The sequence below is a fragment of the Corvus kubaryi genome, unplaced genomic scaffold (genome assembly GCF_017639235.1).
Source record: "Corvus kubaryi isolate FWS band 111438036 unplaced genomic scaffold, C.kubaryi_AGA036_p1.0 37266, whole genome shotgun sequence".
In the NCBI taxonomy this organism is placed as follows: domain Eukaryota; kingdom Metazoa; phylum Chordata; class Aves; order Passeriformes; family Corvidae; genus Corvus; species Corvus kubaryi.
In genome coordinates this window covers 475,236-500,005 of record NW_024581081.1, presented here as the reverse complement: position 1 = coordinate 500,005, position 24,770 = coordinate 475,236, and the positions used below count along the sequence as shown (strand labels likewise).

Genomic DNA, 24,770 nt, shown 5'->3' with positions numbered 1-24,770 from the left:
TTTTTTTTTCCCTCCAGCAAGGAAATCCACGCTTTTCCATTTGTCTGCTATCTGGTTTTGGTTCCTCCGTCCCTCCCCCTCCTCCTCCTCCACAAGTCTGGAGGGTCTCGGATGTTAGGGACCAGGTTTGGCTGCAGTAACACATCAGGTTGGCCACAGAAGTTTTAACAGCTAAAAGAGAACTTCAGTGAACCACCATTGCAGACTAAAGCTCAGCTCAAAATTTCTTCACATGTAGAAGTTTCTGCTTCCAAAGGACAAAAAGTGCATCCAGCACCAAACAGCCAGATGCTGGCCTTTTAAAATCAAGTCAGGTGGCTACTAAAGTTCTGAGGATTCTTTAGTAAATGGTGTCACTGCTTGTGGGAAACCTGCTCTGGCTGCCTCCCCACCTCCTGTGGAAAAGACTCTGATTTGAGTTAGCAGTGACAAACAGGAATTAATATCTCACACCCCCTTTCAGGCACACCTCTCTTTCGAAGAAGAGTTGGGAAAGCAGTTTGCACTGTCTCTGTTCTTGTCCCCTGTGGTTTGTGACTAAAGGGTGGACGTAAGGAAATATAAAGCTCCTTAGTCTGTACACCACCCACCAGAGGGGCAGACCTCTGGATGCTCTGCTGCAAGGGTGAGGGTGAGGCTGAGAAGGGCAGAACTCGCTAGAAGACTGGGAGCAGGACAGATGCAGGAGGCAGAATTGCTGCCTGATGAGATGGCAGGATTGCTTCAAGGTTTAAAGGCTTAATGGATAGGGGAGAAGCCAGTTTGAGAGCGTATCTACAAGAAGAACCAAAATAGCATTATTTAAACCAAAATAAAAGGAAGAACTAAACTGCTGTGTATGTTTTTGCTCAAGACTTATGACTTTGGGGTCGCTCCTATGAGTTGAATGAGGAAGGACTGTTGTTTTGAGCTGTCAAAGCTGGCAGCACTCAGATCTCCACCATTCTTTTCATCAAATGACTGTTACCCCGTGTCACATGGAGGATATGTTTGGGGCGTAGGCTCACAGGGCAACACCGGGACCTTTGCAGGACCTTCAGTGAGGATGTACAGTTATGCTGAGGGTGAAGTCATCTGAGCACGGTGATCACCGAGCCAGCCTTATGCATCACAGTGCCACCATATCTCCCTGTGGCGCAATGTCCTCATTAGCCAGGCAGTAAGTTGATGATTGGCAGTGCCTGATGTGTCCAGCTGCGGGGCCAGTAAATGGCTCTGGTGATCTTGTAGATCCACCAGGCAGCAAGCCTTGGCCTGTAAGGAAAGCTGGGTTGGGAGCTCCCATTTAACATTAGAGTTTGACAATGCTGAATGCTGTGTTTAACCTCAATTTTGGCTATAGAAGAGAACTTTTACAGTACTGTAGCTCCATTAGCTTCAGTAATATTACTCCAAACTTCTTTTGAGCTAAAGGAGGAAAAGCAGTCTATAATTTCCTGTAAGATGAGAATCAGCTGGAGAGCTGTATTTGCTCTTTTCCTTTTCTGTACTATGCAATCATCTGCAAAAAAGTCCTGTATTTTGCAGGCTAAATTATACCTTTAGCCATAGCTCTGTACAGGTAACATGACACTAATTTGAAGAGTATTTCTTTTGAACAAAACGTAACAGCTTAGTCTCACTGTGATCAGAGTAGGAAAAAGAAGTAATTGGTGTTTATTATGTCACTAAAGTATATGGCACACGTGACTCTGAATACATACCTGATTTGCCAAGTAAGACCATGTAGATACCAGCATCATTTCTGCATGCTGTTTTTCAGAACAGAACCCTGATTGTTGTTTGTTCTTTCAGGCAGAAACTGTAATTACTCTACAGTTTGCACTAATATCCTGAGGCCTCAGCTGTTCCTGAGTGTTACCAGAGTATAAATATCATCAATAATATTTCACAAAAGGACAAGTCTTGCTCACTCTATTCATGCAGGCACTTACATCCACTTCCAAGGAACTCAGTCAGACTAGGTCTGGATGGATGTGTGAGGCTTTGGGGGGAAGCAGCTTAGCTTTGCTGTACCCATTTGCTGCTAGTGACCTTCCTTGTGATTTGGAGATCTCTAATGACCATACTTGGCACATCCCAGTAATTCCAGACTCACACTATGTTACCTTGGGTAACCAGCTTTCTGCCTCCCCCTCCTTGGATTTGCTGAATCCAAGATGCATGAATGTGCCTTCCCCAGCACGTTCTCTGAAAGATCTCCCAAAGCCACTCTCCCACTGCCACTGGAATCAGGGCTCTGCTGCATTAGCACTGTACACACAGGCTGGGTGATAAATCCTGCTGGCTCTTCTGACTGGAGTCACGCGGTCCTGAAGCAGACTAGCTTTTCAGGGGCAAAGGAACTTTTATGATAAGCTTGGTCCATGATGTGAATTCGTATCTTGGAGCAGTACAGATCCTGTGTGGCACTCAGTTTCTGAAGCAGACAGATGAGCATGCAGATATTCCAAAGCCACAAGTCTGGATGGGAAAAGAAAACAAAGTAATGATAGTGGGAGTAGGGGTCATCATTCCCACTCGTACTGCTACCAAAAGAGATTAGGACTCTTTTTTCTTGCATTAAGTCACACTGAAAGCTGGATCCATTTGGCAAAAGCCTGAGGCCAGTCTGTCGCTACTGACCACCACCATATCCAGCAAAATACACTTAAGGCAAGTAGGAGTAGACTTCTTTATAAGTTGCTGACAGTAGCTGTGGTAAAAGAAGTTGTGTGGATTTTTATAGTCCTGAATTCCATTTTTCCGAACAAGCAGAAATCCCTTCTAGAATATTTGGCAGTTTCACAGTCATCCTCACATACAGAAAATAACTGATTCAGAAATACAAGATTTTTTTCAAGATATGAAAATCTCCACACTGTGCTGTTGCAATTATTCTTCCCCTCAAGGAAATAAATATATCTTGTCTACAAAACAATTAAAATATCTATGGAACTTTTTTATTACACCATTCCTTGCAATTGTTTGTTTCTTTTTACAATCCCGTGTACACTGAAAATAAATAAACTGCAGAGGAAATTAGGTGGAAAGGACCACAAAAATAAGAAATTACATACAATTATTTCACTTTACCTTAGGAGAAGACATGTTTAAACTAACATATTCTTCACAAAAGCAAAGTAAATATTATAACTGATATTTGAAAACTCTCACAGCGTGACTATGTCGTATGCCAAGAATACTAACCTCTACAAAAATAAACTTCAGCAGTGGACCCTGCACTGTGTGCTGCTCAGACTTATGAAAGCTGAAGGAAAGAGAGTCTGTGTAAAATAAAGCTGCTTCTGAATGTCTTAAAGTTTTCATAATTGTGCATAATCTAGGCAGACCAGCAAATCAGCATAAGTGGAAGTGAAGCAGACAAAAGTGGTAACTATGAAAAGAGGAGCCCTGGCTCATGGGAACACCAGCCATGATTACCCCTGCAGCAGCTGCTGAATAACCTGAAAGGTAATGTTTTCACAGCCTTATCTGTGTTTGGTCTCCCCCTTTAGCCATAGCCTGGGATGATGTTGGGTGGACAGCTTGGGTATCTACTGTCCAGTTTAACCTTCCTTTGCCTGTCACAAAGTACTGAGCCCTGCTTAGTACCTGAGCCTGACTGTCAGGGTAAACAATTGTTTCAAGACCAGCTGGGCACCTGGAGCAGCAGACCCTGGGTCTCTGAATTTAAAAAAGGGCAGAATACTACTTCTAATGATGCACTTGGAGCAGCTCCCAGCACACCAATGTTATAGGTGGGGAGTGTGTGTATAGGTTCTCTGTCTGCTGCTCTTTCAAGGTTTGTGGTGGAAGGTGATGGAATGAAAATTACAAGCTTTTTTTTTTTTTAGTTTTTTTTTTTTAGTTTTTAAAGTAGGTAGGCAATAACATGCTGGGCTTTCATTTCCATCACTTTTCCTCCAATAGCTAAATGTGTCTGCAGAGATGTTTAATGTCAGTCTGCAGTGTGTCTGTGTTATTCATCAGGATGCTTGCACACTGACCCTGGTCTGAGCAGGAGGACCTCTGAGGGTCCCCTCTGCCCTCAGTTACCATATGCATCTGTGATGAGGTGTGGCATCATGCCTAACAAGCAGCCTCAGGTGGAAACAGGCACAGCTGCTGCCCATTTTGGGTGGGTCAGAAACCCGTTTCAAGAAAGCAAGCCTGCAGGGTAATAATGTAGACGACTTCCTGGTGTAGGCTACACGTGGGAAGGAGATTGAGGACTGGAAGAGCTAGGATATGCCAGAAGGGATGAAGCAGACCCCAGGAAAAGGCTAAACACCTGGGCTCACAGATGACACCAGGCACAGTCTGAACAGATCTTGCCACCAGGCAGGCTGTAACATAATAGTACTGTAGAGGGACACATCAGCCCGGCACCTGTATTTAGAAAATACAAATTCAGTCTGGCCTTATAGCAAAGAGGCTTAGCTGAGGAGGGCCTGGTAGGGGCTGACGGCACCAGATAATCAAAACATGGTCTCTAATTAGCCAAATCAAGGTGATGTGAGTGACTACTTGAATACAATCTTTCTCAGATTGTAGTCAGTTCTGCAGTGTTCACCTGAGCCTAAGAAAAAAAAAAGCATGATTATGAAAATCATAACTTTTTATCCTCCCTTAATAGCTGTATTTAAAATAAGCCTCTATGACTGTCAGATTGTTTCAAACCTGCTATCGTAGTTTACCACGCTTCCCTAAAGCAGTAGCAGATGAATCTAAACAGTAGAGGGCTTGTGGTGCGTCCCCAGCATGGGCACGCCACCGTGCTGCTCGCAGACATTCCCGTGCGGGCCAGCCGCTGAGTCACGGACCGCAGCTCCTCTGCTGGCACCGGAGCCCACCTGAGGGGCAGCCTTCACTCCCTGCTCCAGGCGGCCGCTCCCCTGCTTCTCCCAGCGGGGCTCCGGCCCGGCGCTGTCTCCCTGTCTCGGCTGATGTCTCTTCTTCGCAAGCCTTTAGCGCCCAAAGGCAAGCGGGCCCCAACGCTGCACATCTGCAGGCTGGTTTGTTAGAATACACACATCTGCAGGGCAGCATAGTGTCACAGGCAGCGCATACGAGCAGCAAGCAGAGAGTCTGTCAGCTCTACACATCAGCATTCCTAGCTGAAAAAAAAGTCTGGAGGATGTGCCTCAGTGCTAAATAGCCTGTCTGTGAGTGATTCTTGTTTGAGTCACATGTAGTTGGACTGGAGAGAGTAGAACCATTATCTGTCCAGAACAGGGTCATCCAGGAAAGCAGGCATTTGGAGCATGAAGTTTCAGGTCATGTAGCCTCGTTTTCTCATTTTCTCATTTTCCTTCTGTCAACTTTTAGCCAGCAGCATACAAAAAATTAAAGTTCTCTAGATTCAGGATCCTAGTGTAGATGAATTTGCTAGCTTTGTTCATATTAAAGTTTAAAATTTTCTGGGGGAAAAAAAAAAAAGGAAATAGAAAAATAAGCAGATTCCTATCCTTTTCTTCCAAAACAAGTGTAGCATTTTCTAGGACCACAGTTTTGACTAATCAGTGTACGTACAATCTTGAACTGAAAAGATGTAATCTGAAGACAAAGGGAATGATCCACCTCTGCACATAAGCTTCTTGTCTGCTCCTTTTCAAAGCACATTGATGTCCATCTCTGACCTAAAATCAAGTGGTACCTATACTCCTTCAGAGCTGAACTAGCCAGTGTTGCCCCTCATTTTCTGTGGGGTTGTAGCCATGGCTGACAAGGATCAGGATTCTGCTCCAGGACTGAAAGTTTGATGATTTCCAGAGTTGATTTAAAGGCAACTGCAATTATGAAAATCAGAAATTATGACTGCCAACAATTTAAATTGAGAGAAAGCCTCTCCAGTCAAGAAAACCTGAACGAAGACCATATGTAAGTCCTTAGCACTGACTGGCAAAGGCACCAGTGGTTTTTTTGAGTGTTTGCCAGTTTCGTGAAAGATACAATACATAATGTTTTCAGGTCTGCAGGAATCTCTTGTGATTCTTTACAGTTCAGCTCATCAAGTACTGACATTTTCATCTTCAGTGTTTCAGTATTTAAAGCAGCTTTTCCAAGCCAAAATTATACAGTTCTTCAGTCTTCTCTTGTCATCTGTTATCATGTATCTTTCAAAGACTAAAACAGATTTATACTAATTGATTTAGCTCTTCTCAAAGATAGGGCCGATAAATTGAACTTTCACACCTGCTACCTTTTCTTAGGCTTTCTTAGTCTTAAAGTGAGGTGGGCTTTTTCCTTCTGAAAGAATTTAAGATTTGTTTTTATTGCAGAGAGTATCTCAGTGACTCGACAACACCAATAGGTAGAACGAAGTCTTTTTACAAATAGTTATGCTGAACAAAATATTCACAAAAGCAGTTTAAGTATTTCCTCACAATTTGATGTAGGGTTTGTAAAGGGGAAAAAAAAAAGAGGATCCATATTTATAACTCACCTATTAAAAGTGTTTGTTTGGAATCCGCATCCAAATCTCATCTCATCTCTGTGGTCTCCAAGTTTTCAGGCAGGCTGTGCCTGAGGATTAAGTTCTGCCCTGTTCTGGAGAAACTGGGGAGTTTTCTTAACTTATGCATGTTTAAGGTTGCTATTAAGAGTTCTGATCAGCACATCAGGGAAGTGGGGTTTTTTTCTCCTTTCTTTTAAAACTTGTTTGTACAGATGAGCTAAGGCTGAATTTGTGTTTAAACTAAACAAACCTCTTTAGCAAGTAATTTTCTTAAATATAACTCTTCCCAAATGTTTCCACAGCTAATTTTTTTAAAGTGCCCATAATGATGTCACCAGGCAGGTAGATTACTATTCACATTACAAATAAAAATCAAAAAATAGTTTTCAGTGAATTCTCTAAGGAGCATTTTGTGAAGGAGAATATGGGTATCATATTGTTGAAAGAGCTACTAGGGATCCTTAAAGCAGGGAGCATTTTTCCTTCTTTTTTGTTAAGTGTGCCTGCTGTAAATAAATGTTGGATGATTTGTCTCATGTATTGAATGAAAAAGTTAATGTGACCATCTAGTTAGGTACACGTGTTGAATACTCCATTAGCTAGTTTTCACAGCTAAAAACCCCGTGCTTTAAGGCATCTTTTTCCTCTCTGGTTGTGCAATAATCGTCAGTACATGTTAGGCTGTATCATGAAAGCTTATCTTCTCAGCAAAGGAGGCTTCAAGTTCTCTCTCGCTGGTAAAGTAGTTTAGCTCTATGCCAAACTGGAAAACTTCACCCTCCCCCAGGGGTAAATAAAATCCCTGTAAGCAAGAGTTCAAGTTGAGCAAGTTCTTCACTAGTTACTCTTTCCATGAGTCACACACATCTCTTCTGCAGAATCTGTCCAGCTCCTTGTCTCAGTGATACAAGATCAGCATAATCTAAATTATCCTTCATAGCTGAAAACAATACTAACCCCTAATACTAATGAGAATAAAAGCCCTATGCAGTAACAAACCAAACTTTCTTCTCCTTTCCTTCTGCAGTTTTCTTTACTCTCTTATTCCTCTTGCTGTTTTTCCTAGGTCTGGTTCTCTGATCAAAACATCATGCTTACCTTCTCACATTGTTGATTTCTAAAGCAGCCCCTAATCATCCTGATGTTTTTCAGTCAGTGAGATGCTCTTCTTTTCTTATACTTTCTGATCGTGTCTCAGTCATGAAATTATGCCATTGGCATGTGGTCATTCCTCGCAGCACTCCAGGGTACAAGGCTTAGACACAAACCAGCAGCAGTGTGGTGGAGGACACAGAACCTGGTTTCAAGGACTAGCACTGCCTGTTAAGGTCCACTTCTAATTTGACTAAGGGTTCTTATATTGGGGAAAACCTAATGGTCTGAGTGTACTGTCTGATCTTGTAATCAACTAGTCTTGCACAGCATCTTAACTATTATATACAACCATTGTTTCCACAGCATAATTCCAGCAAGAACTATAAATAAGAAAATGTTTTTACTTTTGTGACTTACTAAACCAGAAGCACTGACTCAGAGAATAATCTATTTGATCCAAACAGGGATGTACAGTACAGTAATTAGAATCTTCCAGGGCTAGGTGTTATGTTAGGAGGGTACATGAGAAACCTTTCTTCAAAAGTAAGACAATAACGTTCAAAATAACAATGAATGCTTAAACTGCAAGTGTGGGTGAAAACCCATGAGTTAGTTTTCCCTGTAGTGTTGAATCCCATATTGCCAGCCCATCCAAAATACCGTGCACAGCAAGCAAAGCAGTCCCAAGGGGGATCTTTGAGTTTTATTGCATATTATGGTGATATGTGCACAAAGGTTTGTGTATTGTCAAGAGAATCTTGTCAAAGATAATAATCCCACTGAACTGCTTGGAATGTTTTCACAGTTTCATTTTCCAGGATATGTCCAGAAGTGTAGCTGGTGATGTCTAGGCGTTGTGGAAGATGAATGATACTCTCCTGACCTTCAGTAGTAGGTTAAGCCACAAGGTAGCCTGTTGAGTCCAAAAGGAGTTACACTAATATTTTGGCTGCATAAACCTGTAATTTAGAGATGCTTAAAGTCACAGGATTATGAGCATACTGAAGTAACAGAAACTATGGCACAAAACACTTTCAACTGCAGGCAATTAATTATTCTCTGTTTATCTCCTTGTTTTACTAGGTCTCTTCTACCTACATGTTTTAAGGTATACAAGAATAAATTTCATTAGGATTTATATATAAGACATGCTAATGTACTTAGAGGAAAAATCCAAGTCCCATAGCAGGTTTTGCTTTGTTTGAAAAGTACAATGGTGTGAAAGCCGAGCACATGGTTTAGGTTCCCTTTTATCACTTTAGAGTGTTGTCTGGCTTTTCCAAACCATATACAGAAATATGCCTGTATAACCTGGAGATAGGAAAGCACTTGTTTAAACATGTGCATGCCCACAGTACCACAATTTACATAAACTCAGAGCTGGCACCATGTTCTGACATAGAAATTTAGGGTTGCACCACACGTACTGAACAATTACTCTAATATTTGAAATACAATGGCTACACTGTTTTGTTTCCAAGTTCTTTAGGAAAAATCAGTACAGTTGGGGTTTTTTTTATACCACATTACCTCTCTAGATACAATAGAAATGTATTCAGTGTATTATTTATTAATTAGCTGTTAACTTATTATACTCAAAAAAAAAATCTTCAAATTAAATCTTAGGCACAACTAACTGGCACGTGGGGAAAAATCTTTGAAATTCAGTGGAAATGCTGTAGTAGCCTGTGAATTCAGAAGTGGCAGGTGGAACACAAACAAAAAAATAAAAAAGGCTAAGAAAAATCTCTCAATTATATATACCAGTTTCATTGTCATAAACCAGCAGGTCAACCAAGCACCTTATGAGGTGTTAGAGGAAAAGAGGTCAGGGGATGGTACCAAAAAGTAACAGTGCAAAGTAGCGAAGAAAAACCCCTACCTTTGTCCCTGTTAGAAGACAGTTCCCTGTGCTGGTTGCAGTTGTGATGTACACTGTATAAACACGCACAGCTCGGTGCTCCTGAACCCAGAAAAGGTCATTTGGAAAATCCCACAGGTTTTCCCAGCTTTTCCTCACAAATTTCCCCTCCATAACTCTGCATGGATCACGGTCCAGTCACTTTTGCATATGGCAACTCTCAGTGAGCAGTTGTGAGACAGAAAGATTTTGCTGACGCATTCATTCCAAGATTATTTCTTGATGGCAAATCATACTTCTTCTTTCCTGGTGTCCAAAACTGATTTTGTCATCCTGACTCAAGGAAAGCACCTGTGTGGGACAAAGGCACTGAGCACACAGCTGCCAGTAGTATGCTAGGATGCACTAACCTGTCAGGAAATCTCTGTGAGGCTCAAAGAGAAAGAAAAGGTGCTTAGCTGTTCAAAATTACATTTTTTTGAAAGAGACATTGAAAAAATGCGAGACAAAAAGCGATCTTTTCAGCCTTGGTCTCTGCTGCATTTGACTCAGGTAGACAGGAATTTTAATGGAGTTACAGGAATGCTATGGCAATTTTTTTTTCTTGTACTTCAGTAGTCCTCAGCAAAAATGTCAGCTTATCTGGGTTTAAGCTGACACTGCCATGGCTCATTGTCTCAGGTTCATTTGTAACACTGTCTAGTTCTATTAAGCAGCTAATAATACTCACACCTACGCAACACTTTTGATTTATAGACTTCAAAACACTGGCACAGCTGTACCCCTGTTTTACACAGGGGAAAAGTCAAGGAAAGCAAGGCCAACACTGGACTTTCTAATGCACACAGCAGTTTGGGTGGCAAAAGGATGATGGATATTACTTGTTTTTATCCTCTGGTGTGCTGGAAAAGGGTTTAATTAGACACAGTGGACTTCAAGTGTGGAGCCATTTACAGGGCTGAAGGCCCCACAGGGTTCCTGTGTCTCACAGGCATGACTGGTCGTGTTTTGGGGGTGGGGGCTCAGCCTGAAATGTGGGAGCCCCCCTCTGCCACAGCCCCAGGCACAGCACATCTTCTGCACCCAAACACAGCCTGCTCCCATCTTACAGGGAGCAGCAGAAACACAGAGGGGAGAGACACGCAGCCTTGGAAATGTTGGTGGCATGAGATCAGAGGGAACGTGAAGGGGAAACAGTGAAAGGAGAAGGGGAAACATAGCAGAAACTTCCAGGACAGTGAAAATACATTCAGAGAAGGAGGGACACGCTGCACCTCGTACATGGAAGTTTTGATCCAGCAAAGAACATAAGCATTGCTTAGGCAACCTTTTAAATTCGAGGAGGTGGAATACGAAGATGCCTGAGCTTTGCAGTCTTAACACTTTTCCACTCTTATGTCTGTCTGTTTTCCTGCCCTGTGCTGGAAACATTCACAGAATTATAGTCCAGTTCTCCTGAGTACCATGCCCAGGTAAATGGAAGCTTAACAGGACAGGAAGCCAGCCCCTTTCATTACACAAGAACATGATGGACCATAAAGCAAGATCCCAGGGTGAGGCAGCCAGCAGTGCAGTTCTTACTGTTAGGAGCAACCCAGTCAGCCATGGGGCACAGGCATACCAATGTCATTTTCGTAGCCTCATTTTCATTGCCCCACCACTTCTTTGTAAAGCTGACACGCTCTTTTAATTTCCAGCCTCCATTTATGCACCACCACTTTGTACCGACTCTGTGCTTTCTCTGTGAGAATTTTCTTTCCACCTTAGCAAAGTTCAGGCTTGTCCTGAGTGGATAACACGTATGTCAAGTTATCTGCAAGTCTATTAGCACATCACTTACGGATTAACAACAACTTCTATGTTTATACAGGACTTTATATCCAGTGTACTTCCTAATACCTTGTGATTGTTAATATAAATTTCTTTTGCAGAGGTGTAGACAATGTCTAAACCACTAAAAAAGGTGGGATGTTTAAGAATTATTAACTACATGAATAGATTTATCAGTTAAATAAATAAGCTTTAGCCTTACAAAGCCATTTAAATAACATAGCCTTAACAAAATATTTAAATAATGTGGAATTAAGACTTTAATAACTAGATGTACTAGAGAAAACACACTTCAATAACATTTTAGAAAACACCAAATACTAGAATGTTTAGTCTGACAGTGAAGCTTATCGGTTAAAAAACCCATGAAATATTGACATAGAGTTACTTGACAATTAGTCACATCCTGGCTCATGTGTTGAACATGAAATTCACACTGGACTCCTCTGTTGAAAACAAAATACTTTTTACGTGGCTTAAGTTTTAAGTCATTTGTACATTTACTAGTTAAACTGCCAGGTAAAAAAATTAAAATTAACAACGAACAGAAGTATACTCTAAGAGTAGGCTATCAAGTGTCCAAATACTCAAAAAAATCATAATCTGACTCTTTCTAAAACAGTTTAAGAAAAGTCACCAACAGCTGTTAGGTTCTGATTTCCTTTCAAAATTAGATTATTAATTTAGATACAACTAGAAGGTAAATTTGGCTATCCCAGTTTAAGTATCAGTCTTCAAATAATGTTATTGTTCCCTATTTTGCAATAATTCCCTAATTACAAAGAAATTCTAAGTTGCTGGAAAGCTGTGCCATCAGACAGCTGGCTCAGCCAATCAAAACGAGGATTTTCTTTTTAAAGTTAATATTGCCATTCATGGCCGTGGGCTGTGTGCAGCTCTAACCCAGCTGTTCAGGATGACAAGGGAGCAGACAAAGGCGTGTTTCACCCTTTCAAACCTTACTGCACTGCTTCTGCTTAGCTTTTGCTTTGGGAAATGATGGGAAGGCACAGGCTTTTGGCTGGGGCATAGCCCTGGGAGCTGGACGAGAGGACAGCCCAGGCTGGAGCAGGCACCTCCATGGGCTCCTCTTCTTGCCAGGGCTGCTGCCCCTTCACAGGACTGAACACTCACCTTAACCCATTCTAAGCACAGAGCAAATTTGTTCCTAGTGGTTGGGAAGGGGAAAACCAAAACCAGGCCCCTCCACCAGTTTGAATCTTTGGTCACGTCTGAGTGGGTGATCGTACAGGAGTGTGCTGTGGCACCTCTCTGTGCGTGGTAAACCTAAAAATACGAGACTATAAATGTACTGCAGAGCCAACAGTAAGTGAAATGTTTTCAGAAAATCCTAAAGGGAAGAGTGGAAAAAAAAGCAGACCAGCCCTCTGGGAACACTGCTTTCCTAAGTCATAAAACCCTCAGTTTTCCCTGTCTGGAAAAGTTGTCCACAATGCTCAGAACAATATGCTTTTATTTTTAGCCTTTTACACCAAATAACCATGAAGAAAAAAATACCCAGTGTCAAATGTTGTGAGTGGGCAGAAGTACCCCCTTGTAGTTAAGATAGATATGTTTTTAAAAGCTGGAGTTTGAGACATGAAATTGCAATTGTTCAATTTACAAGTAAATTTAATATTTCAGGAACATGTTTATGTCCTTAACTAAAACATGGTTTGAAATGGCTTTAGTTTTTTCTGCCACGTGTAAAAAATATTTCATGTTCTTCACTTTGAAATTCACAAAAATTTAGAATCTTAAAAAAGTCCTGAAAAATGGACATGCCAAATGTGTTGTTAATAAACCAAAAAAATTTATTTTATTGAATAAAATGGCTTGAAAACAAGCCAAACTTCCAAAATAGAAAGGAAGATACATTTTTCTCTTCTTTTTCTGAAGACATCCAACAGTGCAGGAATGCTTTGTTGAAAATCTAAAGATGGACAAATAATCAAAAACTTGGTGGAGCATGGAGCAGCAGACTGTATTAATTAAACCACAATTAACTTTGCGGCACTATTTGGTTTTGCATGGTTGCGCAGTATATTCATGCATATTGTATCTAATCCTGCTATCAACCAGAGAGACAAAACTCCAGACACCAGGAATTTGGTTTGGCTAAGTCAAGCACAGTGACTTATTTCAGATGCTGATATCGATTTCTTAAAAAGAAGCATTGTTACTTTCCCCTGTATATTCTACAGCCCAACTCAGCTGAGGCTCAGACTGCATGGGCATGCTCAAGGCAAACCTTCAGATAACACCCAGATATTGCAGAAATTTATAAAGATGGTAATGAGGCTTTGCCTGGGTGTGTTGCTGTATCTACAGCTGAGCTGGGTCAGAGACTGAAGCTTCTGGGCACCCTCCCAGCTGCTCACTGTTGCTTTTTCTTTTTTTCACTGCCAGAGGTCACTCTCTTTTGAGATCTGCCTCTGTCACTGCATGCTTAGGTTGACACTATGAAATGACATAATTGTCATGATTGCTTTACCGCTGGTACCTCTCCATAGGTACTTGCATTACAGATAGTGAAGAGCAGAGTGAACTTGGTCAGTGGGCTTGCTAAAGCCTGCACCCACCAGTATGGCTCAGGCTGCTGTAGGAGTTCAGAGTTTATAGCAGCAGAGAGTCACTGGAGGCACTTCTCGCCTTGAGGGGCTGGCAAACCCCTCTGGGTACATGAGCCCCTCTTTGCACCCCTCCTGAGAGATGGAAACCTCTACTCCAGTTCACTGGGCTAGTCAGTATTCTCAGATTCTGCTGTGCCATGTTTGGCACAGCACAGGATAGGTGTTAAGGAACAGATACAGGTAGGTTCTCACTGCATTAACACCTGTGGCAGCATTTGCCAGGAATCTAACAAACTGTAAGGGGAAGAGGTGATAAGAGGCAGGGTAGTTTTGGCAGCCTGCCACCACAAACTGGTATATGCTGAATGTATGTCACGGGCAGGTCCTGTGCAAACATCACAGCAAGCTAAACATTACAAATCCTAAAATGTCCTTGCACAATGAACATTTTAAAATAATATAGATTATATAAACGGCTGTGATTTAAAGAGGCCAGGAACAGGGGAAGGTAGCCTGCAGCCAGGATTGTACTGATTAAAATATACAATAGAAATATTAATCAAGTGAACTTAAGGGTAGGAAGCAGGCAGGAGGAAGGGGGAAGACATGACATAATCCCCTTAGTATCATATGATATTCCAGTGCCCTGAAATATGGGACAGGCAGACAGAAAGAGAGCAGTCCTGCCATTTTGGCTGGGAAAAGCTGTCTCTACCAAGGCAGGGGTCCTGCCTGGCCTGAAAAGCCACATACAATGTCTCTGAGTGCCCACCAGTGCACACCACAGCTGGGGTACTGCAGCCTGCAGTGTCCTGAGCCCATGAAGGCCTTGAAGAGGATGCTTTCCAAATGTTGCTTTAATAGGGAGTTTTGTTTTACTTTTTCCTACCTTGGTATTACAGATTGATGGTTTGAAGTAAGCCCCATCTTTAAGGGCAAATCTCACTGTGAGTGACCTCACACACTAAAGCACTCTGTTCCTGCAAGCATGGCAACGTTCAAAGCTCTTCCTGCAACCAGCGTTCCTATCTATATTTTTCAGGATACCCTAACAATAATACAGTCAGCCTCCTCTTAGTCACAGGGCTGTTTGGGAGATGGTATCTCTGGGTCTGAGGTGGGGGAGCATCTGCCAGCAGACTGCTTTAGCCAGGAAAATCCTCTGGCAGAGGGTGAGTCAGGAGCCTGCCAAGTACACAGCACTACGAAGCAATAAAGCAATGAAGCCTGCGCATGCTTCTGCCTTCGTTTGCTTGCTGCTGTGGAGGATCATGCCTATGTCACAGCCCAGCTCCTGCCTTGTTTTGTTTAGATCTACCAGCTCAGCTCAACTTCATTTTCTGTCCTCAGCTCATCTTGCTAGTAAACTGGGCACTTCTATTGAAAAATCCTTTTTGCCTCTATCCCCTCTTCCTCAGCACCACCCTCATGTGTGGCTGTGAAATTCCTTACTTAATTCTTTCTGTCCCTTGATTGTGACCTGCCATCTTTATCAGCCTCTGATGTTCAGGTTGCACACAGCACCTTGGGGCTGGATTTCCCTGGCAGGAGCCTGGGGAGCTGCCAACAGTAGTAATGAGGAAGATGGATGGAGAATCCCAGCCGGATTCTGTCACATGAACACACTGTCTTACAGTAATTAGGAACCTCACAGCAGCTTGGATATACACACCCTTTATGCCTGCCCACTACTCACTTGCATACTGTATTTTTCTTAGCATTTTTTTTCACTGATCTTTGGAATAGTATTTTGGAGCAGCTCTCAGTACCAGCAATAGGATAAATAGGGTAGTCCTGTTCATCTTTAATTAGTAGTTTGCAGCAAGGATAGTATGCAATATCAGCTTTTACTATCATAATTATATAAACTTTCTTGCATGCAAGCACCCAGTCAGAGGAATGCATATGCCCATACCAAAAGTTCTTTCAATACCTTTGCTGGCATCTGTTGTATATTGCCTGAACAAAGAAAGAGAATAGATCTTTTCAGCCATCTAGCCATTCATACCTAAGGTCTTTGTTTCTGGGGCACAGGAATGAAGCTAGTCCCCAGGGAAAAAAAAAAAAAGGTTAAAAAGACCTCAATGTAATCTTGTTTCCCTTCATGATTAACTGAAGTTAGGAAAAAAAGGGATCTCTTTCATGAGCCGTAGGTCGCTGGAAACATACTGGAGTCATGCTGCTTTGTCAGCTGAACAGGAGCTCCCAGTGTGACATGCTGCTAAAAGAGACAATGCTGTTCTTGGATACATGAGCAGATACCCAGGGACGTATCCAGTAGGACGGATATCGTATGTCTGCACGCCGACCGGAGCAAATACTGCTGGAATACTGTCCTGGCCTAGTGCCTGCAGTTCAAAAGGGATGCTGATAAATTATAGTAACTTCAGAGAAAAGCCACAAGAGCATTTAACGTGGACATGACCAATCTTCCTTATCCTATAAACCCTGTACCAAAATCACTGTTTGAACAAAAGCCAGCAAAGGGGAATTCCAGGAACAGTCAGTAGAACACAAAATTGGTGCCCCAGGAGTCCCACTGCTCACCGCATGGAAGATGAAAGAAGACCATGATAGAAGATGGGTTGGTCACTCACCTTTTCTATAACCATGCACAGTCCTGAGTTGCACCTTAACACTTCCATTTCATGTAGCTCGAGCACTGCTAATTAGTTCCCTGGAAAATAAACATCAGCTATGAGAAAGCCCATGAATTCTGACTATTTCACTCATCAAAAAGAAGGTCAAGGACTGAATTCAGAGTTTAATACAGGAACAAGACTTTGATAACAACTGTTTCAATTCAGTAAAGGAGAAGGACTCTGAACGTTGAATATGAATAGTGTCTTCATTTCTTAAGGTGAAAAAACAATTTTTGAATGTAATCCAGCATTTGAAATTTTGAAAAAGAAAGTTCAAAGCAGCCATAAACTCATTTTCATTTTGTTTCTTAAAGTGATTATCCTCCTCACAACCCTGTGAGCAAGTATTGCTTATTCATATGGTAAACGGCTGTAGCTGTATAACTAAGAGAAATCTCATTAAAAATATTATTTTCTTAATCCTACATTGAAAAGAACTAATAAAAAATTTCATGCCCATTTCTAACTTTCTACTTGGGAAATATCTATTTATGACATAGGAATTAATAAACCTGAATAAAAACCCCATACCTGAAACTCTAAGCAGTCCAGCTACTCTGGCAGCTCATCTCTTTTCTGATGGCAGCACACAGCTACTGACAGTACGAACCTACTAGCAAATTGTGCAGGGCCTTCAGACTTAGTACAGAACCACCCCCACCTCCCCATTCAGAAGCCTTTGGCCAGGATGACCCCTGCTAGCAGTTTTAAAACATCACAGTGGATTAAGGCACAGAGTGATTTTTTTGCAGTCCAGAGGTATGCAGAAGAGCTACTAGCAGATGAAGAAAAGCAGGGGATTCTGGGAACCAACACTTGCATTAAATGTATTTTTATGAAACAGCACAATCCCTCTTCCTTGGCTTCCTTAAGAATAGGCTAAAGGAATCACACGAGAATGATAAGTGCTTCAGCAGCCATTATTGTGGCTAGTGGGATTTTAAAACAACAACAGAATTATTGTATGTTCCTGTTAAATCCTCCTTGTCACCATTGATAGAATTGATCGAGTGTTCTTCAGTGAATAAACACGTTGGTGAATTACTCCTTTTCCTGGTCAGCTGTTGTGTTGACAGGACTCTTTTATCCTTTGAGTGGCGGATGGTATGTGTGGCTGCTGGGAGGCAGCAGACAGAAAGTCAAGTCCAGGGCTTAGGGAACAGGCTAAGAAATGCCAGTGGAAGCTTGTGCAATGTGTGAGAATCAGCCAGATTCAGAAGGGAAGGAGAAGCCCTGTCTAGTGTCTGTTGAGCCTGATTTGGGATAGCCATTGGGATTATCTTCCTGATGACACAGATGATAGTTGCTTTTAAAGATGCCATCGTGATTTCAAACATTGTTTGATTTCCCCAGCAGTTTCAGAAACTGTCTCAGCCTCCAGGAAATCAGATGCTGCTGAAATACCTTGCCACAGAGGACAACACCAACACAACAGCAAAAGGAAATACCACTTTTTCACATGCAAACATATTAGTGATTAGAAGAGTCTTCCTCTAAATTTAAATGTTGCATATCATAACCCTCTTGTAAGTCCAAATGTTTTTAGTGCAACTCTACCAAATTAAGGGGAGCCATTGAAACTAGTAAATCAACCTAATATATTGTACCTCAACATTGTACCTATATTTTGTACCTCAGCATGCCACATCCAGTATGCCTGTGGTTTCCAGTGATCAGAGAAAGAGCAGCCAGTGAAATTAAACAGGTATTTTTCCTCAGCAGAAACATTTTGTTTCCCATTTCTCCCTAAGGCACTGTCTTGCCTCCAGCAGCAGACCCAGCCCTGGCATTCCAGCACCATCCCTACTCCCGAGCGCCAGCTGGGCGGGGAGAGTTGGTGCAATGAACTTTGCAGCTACTCTCTGTGTGCGCCCATCAGTGTCACTGACCACATTCCTGGGACCTGACACACACTGGAACACCTCTCCTACGCATTTTTCTCCTCCAGTTTTGGCTCATTCCGGTGGTTTTCTTAGAAAAATGAACTAACAATGGTCGTATTACTTTAAAATGTAAAGCAGACATTTTGGCCCCTCAGCAAAACATCTTTAGAGTGAGATACTGGAGAAATGTACAGAAGATATTTTGACCACCAGAGGGGGCCTGTATTGTCCCAAACTTAAAGTAAAACCAGAAAAGCATGTTTTAGGAGGGAAAGAAAACAGCAAGTATGATTTGTACCAGGGTAGCACCTACAGACATGGAGTAATGACCCATGCCCTGAGATGAAGGGAAAACAAGTTCATGTGGGGTGAATATGGAATGCTATCTGGTACTCACTCCATCAGCTGTGCTCAGAAGGTATCCTACAGAGGAAATTCTTTAGGAAAAAGATGAGTTTTTCTGTGAATCTGTATGTGAAATACAATGGGATTATTTTGACTGTTGTTTTAAACCGCTGCCTCCCCCATGTGCATTTCAGTAAAAACAATGCTGTAGATGCAACTCAATTTTCAAGGCTCTTATCATATGTCATGATATTAATATCTGTCTTAATTTAAAATTTCAATATTTTGTGTAGATCTAAGACAGGGTTAGGTATCCCAGTCACAGTACAAAGAATAGACTTCAGAAATACAGTTTACAGTTAATAATTCTAATTATGGTCAGAAATCCTAGCACAAAATTTAACATGTAAGATTGGAAAAGCCTAAAAGGTTTTTTCACCCTAAGAAAATGAACTGATCTACAACTGAGAGATACCATTTTTCAGTACCTACTTAGTTACTGTACTGTATATCTCAAAAGTACTTATTTTCCCTTTGTCTGCACTTTGCTTTTTTTATCTGTGTAGAATGAATGCAAACCATGCTTAATGCCATACCCCATGCTTGCAGTCTAAAGCAACTTTCAAAAAGCATTCATATATCATCATACTAATAACTAGGCAGCAAAAATTCTAATCCAGCATTTAATGCAAAAAATCCTGTTTATGTTCTGTGACTTTTATTGCAGACCATTGATACAAAACAATGGCATTAACACTACCACAAAAAAATTTAAAAAGATGGGAAAGTTACTGCTGTTTGAATAGCAATTGACAATCTTGCATGTTCTTGCTTGGAAACATTGTTCAAAGGAAACAAATCTTCCAGCTTAAAGCCTCATTCCTAGAGTCATCCAATAACGCATAAATAGGACCACTTAGACACAGCATTTGTCCCACACTCTAACTTATTCATCTATTTGTAGCGGATATGAGAGCTTGTGGGTGGCCTGACATGGTCCTCATTCAATTTTATTTAATTACTCACTTGATTTCACTTGAAAGAACTATTAAAATGGCATCTTAATTGCTCAGTATTATCCAGAATCTTTTTCAAAGCCCATAAACTGTCAGGGATTAAAAATGATGTCACTTTTCTGAATTCCCTGTTCAGAGGGGAAATGAAAAAAAAAATCTCCATCCAAGCCAAAATAAATACATAATAATACACAGCCCTTGAGGAGGGGGCCAGCTCTTTCCCTCCCTCTATGCTGCACTACTGCTCTGAGCAGGATTTGGGGAAAGCAGATGAAGCACTACAGCCATAAAGGTTTAGGCAGGAGAGGAAAGTCACGTTTGGGATTGTCAGATCCTGGATGATGGGTTTTCACAGCCACAGCCCACTCCACCCCCCAAACAGGGAAAACTGCCATCCCAGGGTAGATGAAAGGTCCATCCAGCCCAATATCCTGCCTTTGACAGCAGACAAAGGCAGATGCTTAGGAAAAGAATATAAGAACAGGGTGCATGCAGAGTGATTCCCTCTCCACACACCCCCCTCCCTTAATATCCTCTGTGTTTCCGACAATCAGGAGTTTAGGGATTTCCTGAGCCAGATGTTGCATCTGGACCACTGCTTTTAATAATCAAATAGAAACAGAGCCCCTTTTCTGCAGTGGCTTGGCTGTAACTGCAGCCAGCCTAACACAGTAGCAGCCACAGTGAGTGGCTGTACTGCTCTCCTGAAACTGCAGAACATTTCTTCCCATTTCTGACTTTCATACATAAAACCGCTATAAATTCAGGATTAGCCCTAAGAAGAATTCATAGCCACTGGACTTTATAAAGATAGATTATGCCATCAGAAGTCTTATTAAGCAATCTATTAGTTGAGTGGAAAGCCCTGTTTTCACATGCACAAACACATAACCTACATCTGCAAGCAGATGTTAACTGCAAGACATATGGAATCTACCCCTTAAATATCTTACATATCAGAGGAGTTTGGTAGGATATTTGATTCAAATGTACTTCAATCTATCTGGGAACTGGAAAACTAGAAAAAAAAAATAGATAAATGGTGGTATACAAGCATGGGGCACTAGTTGCATTAGGCCATAACTTCCCTTGAAGCGCTGCAGGTTCTTTGTATAGCAGACATCCCATAGTGGCTATAAGGACTAGCTGTCATGGATCTAGAAATTAGATTAATTTTTACCTTTGGAGAAGAGAGGAAGCCACCAGAGAATACCACCTTCTTTTTTGTGCTTGATGTCCATGCATAGCTTTGCCTTTTCTTTGTTTAATTAACCATTTTGAAAGAAAAAGTGTCTTTTATTTCTGCTTAAAATAAAATCATCCCCCTTTCTTCTCCTGATCAAATGCCACACACTTTAAAAAAAAAAAAATTATGGAGTTAACTCAAAAATAACTGAACTCTGGAACCCGGCATGCAAATAGTTCTAATCTTAGTGTACACAAATGTTCAAGCTTGAAAACAAACTGAGTAAGATAAAAATAAAGGTGTTGGCAATTCTGAGTATGGCTGCTTGGCATCTGTTAAGATCTTTAGAATGTCCTGATTTAACTCCCCCATATTTTGCAACTTGACACAGATATACCTGCCTGATCTCAGTGCTCAGAAAGCTCTGCAGAGGCAGCAGGCAATGAAGGACAGTGATGCCTCACAGTTATCACAGCAGAACCCAGTGGATGGTGAGGGAAAAGAAAGAAGAAACTGCCTAAGCACAGACACACTGGAGAGTGCTTTCTTCCAAGAACTGCAACTCCCAAATGCTTTTGTTGCATTTTGCTACTTTAAGCTCTGCAGTTGACTCTAAGGACTTGACTCCAAACAGTTCCGGTCCCTGGGTCACTCAGGGTATCACAATATACATCAAACTGCTCATACCACATGCCATTCCAGTGAAACAAGAGCATCACTGACTAATTTTATGGTAATTTAGCTCCTGATTCATCAGTGTTTAGTTACATGTTCACCTTCAAGGAAGAAGGATCTCATTTACATACCCAAGTGGCTTACTTAGTTGGAGTTTAGTTTGGAGCTTACCTGCACCAAAAGCCATAAACCCTAATGCCCCTCAACTGGAGTTTCTAGGGTTTTAAAGCTAAGGGAGACTCGAAATTGAGACATTCCCCCAACATCAGTGCCAGACATTCCATTAGGTAGGGATGTGCAGGTCTTCTCTATTTCTGCCTTTCTTTCTCAGCAGCCTTTAGAGAAGTCAGACATCTTCAAGGACCTGGGATCCTCTCAAAACAGCTCCTGTCTCACGGAGCATTGAGGCAGTGGAAATAATGCTCACTCTCTTTCAGTCTCCATTCCTTCTTCTTTTGCCCTTCTGCCCAAACTTTCCTGCACTCCCCCCCAAAAATCATGAGTTCTGCCATCCCTGTGCAGCAAGAGAGTCTGTCTGCTGGGCTGAAAAGGGAAGACAATGCAGATGGAGAAACCAAAATCATCCCCCCTTCTGTGGACCCCCTTCAAGTAATGATGCAAGAAACATCTTGCCCGTCACTTTTAGCGATTTTATTACTTTTAAAATGCTATTAATTGATCTCCATGTTGTTAGTAAATTCTTCCAAAATCATGAGAAAGTACTGCTATATAAAAAGAAATTGTCATAGGCTTTACACACTGATAGGTGAGTTAGGATGCCAGCAATACCCACCTGCACTCCTGTTAGAGTCAGTGTGTTACCACACATGGGGGTGTGCACAGGCCTCAAGAAGTGTCCAGCCTGAGCCCTGCCATACTCATGCTGAGCTTAAAGTTAAACATTAATTAACTGAAAAGAAAGGATTGGGTAGTTCTGGGTACCAGGGAGACAAACACACGTAAGTAAAATAGGTACTGACAATCTTCAGAGCTCCTGAGAAGCAATGGATCATCCACCTGGAAAGTCTTTTCTATCATAGGAGAAAGTGCACTTCAATGATATCTGAATTTTCTGAGCATGAAGCATGGATATCTTCTCTCAAAAAGATAAAATTGAAAAATTTCAAAGTATGTTTTAACTCTAAGTTTGATTTATCATAAAGAAACTTGCCTGGTTTATAAATTAGAATTTGTATTTTTCTTAAGTATGACTTAAAAACAGAAGAAATTGATCAGTTTCCTCTGTGCCTATGTATGTGTATACATGGACAGGAACAGCAGCCATAACACATGTTTTATCATTTAAAACATCTTCCTCTGGGAAAATAATGCCGAAAGTGGCTATTCTCATTTCATTAATTAGAACTCAAATGGTTTCCAGTTTTGACATGGCTCTCAAGAAATGAGTGTTTCTGCCTGTGACTTACCTGATTTACATTCCATGTTGCTTGAAATTCAAGGAGTCATTCATCTTTACATCTTCTACTGTCACGTGCTGACTGCAGACATGTACACACACAGTGCTGCAAGCTTGCACCTCTCCCATCAGGCTCAAGAACTGTTTTCCAAAATGCAGCAATGACAATTCATTTCAAACAAGACAGTCCAGTAGTTGAAGTTAAACTGTAACCACAATTGTCAGTGGAAGCAGCATATTTTCTAAGAAATTGCTGGTCACTTCAGGTCTATACAAAATAAGGGGGGAAAAAACAACCCTAGCTAGTTAAAAACTTGCCTTGCAATATTATGGTAAAGATTTTTTCTTTTTCAACTGTTTTTTTTTCCCCGTTTGCTGCTTGCCAGATGTTAACAGGATTGCAGCACATTTGCACAGCTCATGGAGATTTTTGACTGCAAGGTTTACAAGAGACATATAAAATGCATGTCCTAGCCTCTGATACAATTTATTATTTTTAACTAGCCTAAGTGAAAGCACTAAAATGCCCTGCTCAGCACTTGAGGAATGAGTATCTGACAAGGAATGCAGCACAATTGCCCCCAAATAACTTTGCCCTGACCCACCAAACACAGGGATAAAACAAATGAGATGGTTCTTGCCCCTCCTCCTTTTCTGAGAAGTCAGCATTCTCCACTGAAAATAAACCAGTGTCAGTAAGTGACAATTCTGAAATTCTCCTTGGGAGTTAAGTCCCAGCTGAGACACTAAATCACTTCATGAGAATGTGTCCTATTGCAAAACCTTTGTATCAGGGTCCCATTGCACTGTCCTTGGGTGCATTCTTTTTTTAATAAAATTGACATTTTATTCCACTTAGGCACATCATAAAATTGCCACCAAATAATACTTCATGTGGTAGTTCTGTAATAATCAAAGAGATACACTGGGCACTTTATTCTAAATGTTTGTCCTAATCCTCCAGGCAAATACTAACGGATAGTAGCAATTTGGGTAGTCACTGGAGCATAAAAAATGAACTTTTTAAAATACCTAACGCTTAAAAGCAAACAAACAAACAAACAAACACAATAGTTTGCTTGTCAGAGCACAAACAACTTCCCCACAAAGCATTTGAGAAAGAATGAAAAGGCAGAAGTTTGGACAAATCCAGTTTAGTCACTGTGTGCGGGTCTCTGCCTGCAGTAGGAAATTTTGATGCTTTTTTACTGACATGACTGCCACTGCATCACATCTATGAATAAAACCCAAACAAACACAGCAATTATTCTGTAAAGACTAACTGTGTTTCATGAGAGTATTTAAGACAAAAGAAAATGAATATGTGTACTTGGAGCTTGATGGAAGGATGAGAGGAAGGTAAAAGATGCATATAATTTAAATATTCTGTCTTTTGAAGGCTGCCATTTCTACTATTATTTTTCTACTATTTATAATGGGGGTTCAGTTCATGGAATGAACTCGCCTGAACATGGAAGACAGTAGTATTCAGCAAACACTGTTTACCAGTAAATACTCACCTTCAGAGAAGCTTAGCAACAACTCTGTGAATGTTTGGTGAAAACCTGTCAAACCATGCCTTTAGGGCACAGATTCTGCTTTTTCATCTGAAAAGTACCTTACATTCCTGTTTATAATACAAACAGTACAAATTACAGAATCACAGAATGTTCTGAGTTGGAAGAGATCCACAAGGATTCATCAAGTCCAGCTCTTGGTCCTGCACAGGACAGCCCCAAGAAGCACACCATGAAAATTAAAATGGCAAAGTACTAGAGACAATCAACTGGAGGCTTCACAAAGAAAAT

General features: G+C 41.2%; 1 long non-coding RNA gene across 1 annotated transcript; it reads right to left on the bottom strand.

Moving 5' to 3' along the window:
- Positions 1–1,627: 1,627 nt before the first annotated feature.
- On the bottom strand, positions 1,628–23,471 carry LOC121663116. The gene is made up of 3 exons (XR_006015532.1): positions 22,973–23,471; positions 16,396–16,475; positions 1,628–2,463 (listed from the first exon to the last, which is right to left on the bottom strand). It is a non-coding gene; the product is annotated as an uncharacterized LOC121663116 (long non-coding RNA).
- Positions 23,472–24,770: the final 1,299 nt, after the last annotated feature.